The sequence below is a fragment of the Pyrus communis genome, chromosome 5 (genome assembly GCF_963583255.1).
Source record: "Pyrus communis chromosome 5, drPyrComm1.1, whole genome shotgun sequence".
Lineage (NCBI taxonomy): Eukaryota > Viridiplantae > Streptophyta > Magnoliopsida > Rosales > Rosaceae > Pyrus > Pyrus communis.
This window is the reverse complement of record NC_084807.1, coordinates 26,344,762-26,350,761: the sequence shown is the minus strand read 5'-3', so window position 1 is coordinate 26,350,761 and position 6,000 is coordinate 26,344,762.

The following is a 6,000-nucleotide window of genomic DNA, read 5'->3' as shown; positions in this document are numbered from 1 at the left end:
TGATGGAAATAAAGAATTTTCGTTCTTGCCAAATTAAGATGTGATCCTGAATTTCTTTATTTTTCTTGGTTGCATAAGCAGCAAAGCCCACCACAACTAAGCAACAATCAAATGAGACCGAGTCGAGAAGGAGAAAATCAGAGTGATCAAATCAACACCCTTGACAAAGAGAAAAGGCCTTAATGCGGCTCAAAGTAAAATCAAATTGGGTTTGAGCTGGTGAGACTCAAAATTATTTTGAGATTTAAGAGAGTGTAGATACAAGATGCCCTAAAATTTTCCATAATCGGCTAAAAACGAGCAGCCATGTATTCGATCAAAATACAGCCACACAATATTACTATTTCAATAATATTACAACACGTGATTTTTTTTTTATTAATACATTTTAAAACTGCGACATATCAATTATATTGTTCCCTCTTATTATAGCATGTGAAACAATCCACGCGACTTGTGTTGTTCATAATTTTGCTTTGTGAAGTGATGAAAATATTAGAGTTCATTTGTAAGTACTTTTAAAATGATTGATAGTGTTTTTGGTGAATTTTTTTTTTGGATTTCAAAAGCATTTCAAGTGTTTTTTCAAAATTCATTTGCATTTTTATTAAGGATTGATTTCAAAATTATTTTCATCAAAACCGCTTTCACCCATTTGAAAAACATTTCCAACCACATCCTTAATCATTTTGAATATAGATGCAGTGACCATGGATTACAATCTTAATCATTTGAGCTTTCACTATTCCAGCTTTATTTGTTCCGATTTCTTATTCACATGATCATGGTAATAATAGTCATTACAATTTTCGAGGTGACATAATAACGAAAATGCAATCATATATTCACCTGTTTTGTAATTATCTAATTTTTTTAGGTAAGACTTATACATTGTGTTTCTAAATAAAGTGATCTCAAAACACTAAAAACATAATCCTTATTTTGAATCATAAACCACTCAATTGTCGCTAATATGTGTTTTCGTGCGTGCATATGCCCAAAAGTTGTCAACCATGCGTCACATTCACAAATTTGCCCGCTTATCTTTTATTTTTCTTACTAATTTTTTGACGAATTGTGGCAAAACATTGGGAAAACACAGCACGAGACATCAAATATGGACCAACCAAGTACCCCATTTTTGTAGAGGAAGTAACCTCACAATTAGATGAAACTTGCATGCAACATTGTTTTACACAAAGTTCTAAAAGACGCTAGGTGTTAGTCGAGCAGTGAGCTGGGGCCTAGGCGGGTGCCTAGGTGGACTAGGCGGGTGCCTAGGTGGACTAGGCAGATTTAAGTAAATCTATTATATTTCGTGTAAATAAGTGTTTGTTTATACTTAAAATATATATATAATTTCATTATAAACTACAAAATAAAATGACATACATATTAGGAAGTATTGGAACATAATGAAAACATGGAGCACACGCATATAATGTGTATTCATTTAAGTATTCAACAAGTCTTTTACAATTTATTGCAAAAATGAAATGCAAAATAAAAGTTATCTATTTTTTATCTAAGTGAGTCGCAACCTAGATGGGTCTGGGTGGGCTAAGCAAGTGCCTAGGCGGTCTAGGCAGGCACTTCAGCAGGTCTAGGCGCCCTTTCTTAATTTTCAAACGCCTAGGCATTAATCGAGGCAGTGACCAACCGCCTAATGCTAGGCGGGGATTTTTAGAACAGTGGTTTTACAGAATGAATAATATTAAGTATACCAACTTTTTTAGATCAAACTTGCAAATTATGTCATGTGTTATTAATAGAAAATAAATACGTTAATAAACCACTACGTAATAATCCAATCATCAACAACCACATTATTAGTTTACAAAATTTGGTCTAAATAGTTAGTCTCACTTGCATTACTAAGAATATGTTTAATGTTTATTTGACTACATGAAAATGTAAAGGTTACATTTTTAGGAAAACTAATGAAAAGGGCTTGAAAACTTTGAGTTTTAATCAAAATGACAAAAATGTGTTGTAAGTGAATAGTACCATGAGTGACTTTTTTGAGTAAATATGTCATTTTCGTTGAAAGTGAACAGTACCGAGAGTTTTAACAATAATTTTATATGCTTATCCATCCTCGCGTTTACTAATACAAATTTATAAAACTCTTTGTAGATGCTCTATATATCCAACATTGAAACGTCAATCCCTTCCTATTTCATTCCATTCAATAGCTTACAATACTCTCTGAATTAGAGTTGGTTTAACAGCGATTTCTTTTGCTTTTTATCCAGTAATATGGGTACAAATTAAATAAAAAATATGGGTACATATTAAAATTTAAAATTGTGGGTACAAATTAAAACTAAAAAGAATACTGGTACAAATTAAAAAAAGGTACAAATTAGAAATAAAAATATATGAAAAAAAAGACAAAAAGATATATATGGAAATGATTAATAAGTTTTTCATTTTTAAAATTGACAAATAATCATGATTTGTAAATAATTTAAATATTTAAAAAATGACATGTAAATTAGTCAAGACCTTGATCAAAAATGAAAAAGAAATAAGGTTTCAATTAATGAGAAAGAAAATTGAGGGATGAGTGTAACATCCCACATCGCCCAGTGGTGTAGATCTTGTAAGCCTTATATATATATTCTCATCTCTACTTAGCATGAGGCCTTTTGGGAGCTCACTGGCTTCGGATTCCATCGGAACTCTAAAGTTAAGCGAGTAGCGCGAGAGAACAATCCTAGGATGGGTGACCCACTGGGAAGTCGCTCGTGAGTTCCCAAAAACAAAACCGTGAGGGCGTGGTAGGGGTCCAAAACGGATAATATCATGCTATGGCGGAGTCGAGCCCGGAATGTGGTAGGGGCCCGGGCCAGAATGTGACAATGAGAACCTAATTTATCCATATATATATATATATATATGCATGCATGTATGTATGTATGTATGTATGTATGTATGTATGTATGTATGTGTGTAATCCATGTTGTTTTGTAAGAGTAATATTAAATAAACTAAGTTTACAAATTATGTGATGTATCACCAATAAAAATAAACACATTAATCAAAACTTACCTAATAATTTAACCATCAATAAACATTGCATATAATTTACAAAATTTAGCAAAATTATTTTCACAAATTAAATTAAAACAACAACTACGTGGGACCCCTCCAAATCTGTGGTTTATACGAGGTGGGACCTTGAGACGTTGGCATAGGATTAGATGACATACAAGTGGGGCCCAAAGAGTATTAAGGAAGCCGCATTCTTATTGGTTGCGGACAAGTTCAGCCACCCAAATGGCGACACGTCGATGTAACAATGGACCTTCCACCGAAAACGTTCGGACGGAACAATGATGTTTCTCATCCGTCATCATGAAAAATACGGGACCTACATTAATACTCAAATCCCTCACCTCTATTTTATACTACCTACTTCCATTCTACAAAGAGTAATGTATGTTTCACTTTTTAGTATTTTAATCTCAATTTTTGTAATACAATTTAAGTACGAGTGACCATATATCAAACTGAATAGCCATCTTTATGATCATATAAATTTATATCAAGATTATGTGTGGAGATGAATTTCGTTATTGTGGTTAAGTTAATTAATAATATGATATTGGCTTTCATTCTCTTGTCAATATTATTGATTAGTGTAGATAACTAATGACATGCATAGTCGATTGCGAGGTAGTGCATGTTTACCGAGAGAAGAACATGGTGGTAGATGACATTGTCAATTGGAGCTATAATATGAACATTCGTTACCATTATTTTGATAATTCTCCTGATTGGATTCGAACTTGATTATTTGATGACATGATGGGAGTTCCTAAGACTCAAATTATCTGTAATAATTCTTTGAGTTAGTTTTTTGGGTGATCCACCCCTTATGTTACCAAAAAAGTTTATATCATTTGATTTTTTAATATAAATTTATCATTTGATTTTTTTTTTTTCATATAAATTTATATCGTTTGATTTGTTTTTTTTTTTTTTTTGCATAATAATATCTTGAACGAACTACACACGAGAATTTTCAAACAACCAGATTTTATTGCGGTAATACACTGAACTGATTATACATTGTTATATATATAAAACAATGTGCAATTGATCTAGAATAACCTCACAATAAATTCTCATGCAAATAATTAAATAAGTACGTAATTGGTTTGAAATAACTATTCTAAGGAAGTTTGTCGTGGCTTACACAAACCCTAACTGCCAATGCACGCACGCACGTGGTTGATATTTTTCCATGCTTCTGGGTTGCATTGCGAGGGGAGCAGGTCGCTGACTGCTGAGTCTGAGAGGGAAGAGAAGTGTGCTCATTCTATAAACCCAACAGTAGGACCCAGTAAGGCCTGTGGACGGGAGGGCCTACCAAGTGGACCACGCGAGCAGGGACCCAAAGACACAACTCAGCAAAAGACACCTCTCCCCTCCGTCGTCCCTGCCTCAACTTGCGAGCTCAATGATAGTGGCTAGCCCACGCCGGATTGCTAAGCCGTCCAGGTCATCATTCCCCTCCCCATTGGGCCCCACATCCCACCACACTTGCCTCCCTTTACTTTACTCATCCCAATTCCTCCAAAACCTTCCTCAACACTCTCGGTCCCCTTCGACTCCGCTCAGCTCAGCTCCGCTCAACTCCGCCGGCTAAAGAAGCCATTTGGAGGAATGTCTCGTTCCGGATGTTAGACGTCGGTTACTGGGTCCCACTTCTCTTCTGGAAAACCACTCGTGCAGAAACCCAAACTAACAACACCGTCAATGCGAAAGAATATAGAACAACGTTAGTTAAGTAGAAAGTTGCCACCGATGCAGGCCTTCCTTTTTCGATGGAACAGGGAAGGAGAGGACGCTGTTAGAACGGGGCTCGAGCTTCGTTACGGTCGACTCAGCTGATGAAGAACGTATAGGACCATAGGTAGATATTTTAAGACCGCGTATAATGATGACAATGGAAGCGTATAGGTCACGAGCAAGTCTGCTGATCTCAGTAGAATATGTTATTATAGGACTAGGGTTTGTAAGGGGAAGTCTGTGAGTATTTGGTATGGGAGTGCTAATTTCACCATCGGTTTCATCAACTTTAAGTTTCATTTTTTAATTTGAGGTTTGTCTGCAATATACCAGTGCATAAGAGACACTAATGTTTGAACAATTAGCTAGAGTTAGGTTAAAAAAATTCACAAATGTAAATCTAGCCATTTAATGCACCAGTACAATGTAGAATTTTTCGAATCTAAAAAATACATGTTAAATAGGCTAAACACGCATTACATCATCAAACGTATGCTAACCATGTTCTAGAAATAATTAATCACGCACCCAAATCCGTTATTGTAATTTATATGTGATGAACAACACCATAATTAAGTACAATGTATGTTGGAGAATTAATAATTTCTTCAACAACACTTTGAATTAATCGTCCATGATTGTTGCAAAATTTAGCCCTATTTAATTTCTACTTTTAATTATGGAAGTTATAATTAACACAACTGAAAACAAACCTAATAATAAGAAAGATCAGTAAAACCCTAGAGCCAATTACTAGTTATCCAATTCCATGTGTCGTAACCCCGAGAAAAATGTATAGAAACTTGCAAGAAACCATGGGTCACGACTCACATGGACGCAGCACAACACCATGATCATGATCGTAAATTTATTGGAGTTGAGAGTTGAAAAAAGAAGGATGATCGAGGGGTGTAAGTAAATGGTAGGGACTGAGAATAGGCTAGAGTAGATGCTAGGGCCACCATGCCACATTTGTTTGTGACTTTTTGGCTGGTGGCTGTTGCAATACGTCATCATTATATCCCTAGCTCTCATATATCTTTCTTGTTCTTGATCTCAAATTCCTCATATCTCTCTCTCTCTCTCTCTCTCTCTCTCTCTATCTGTGACAATCTTTGTCACTGGCATAGTGACCTAGCTAGCTCATAAAGACAAACAATATTGTGTATATATATAGATATATACATATATGGGGTTGAT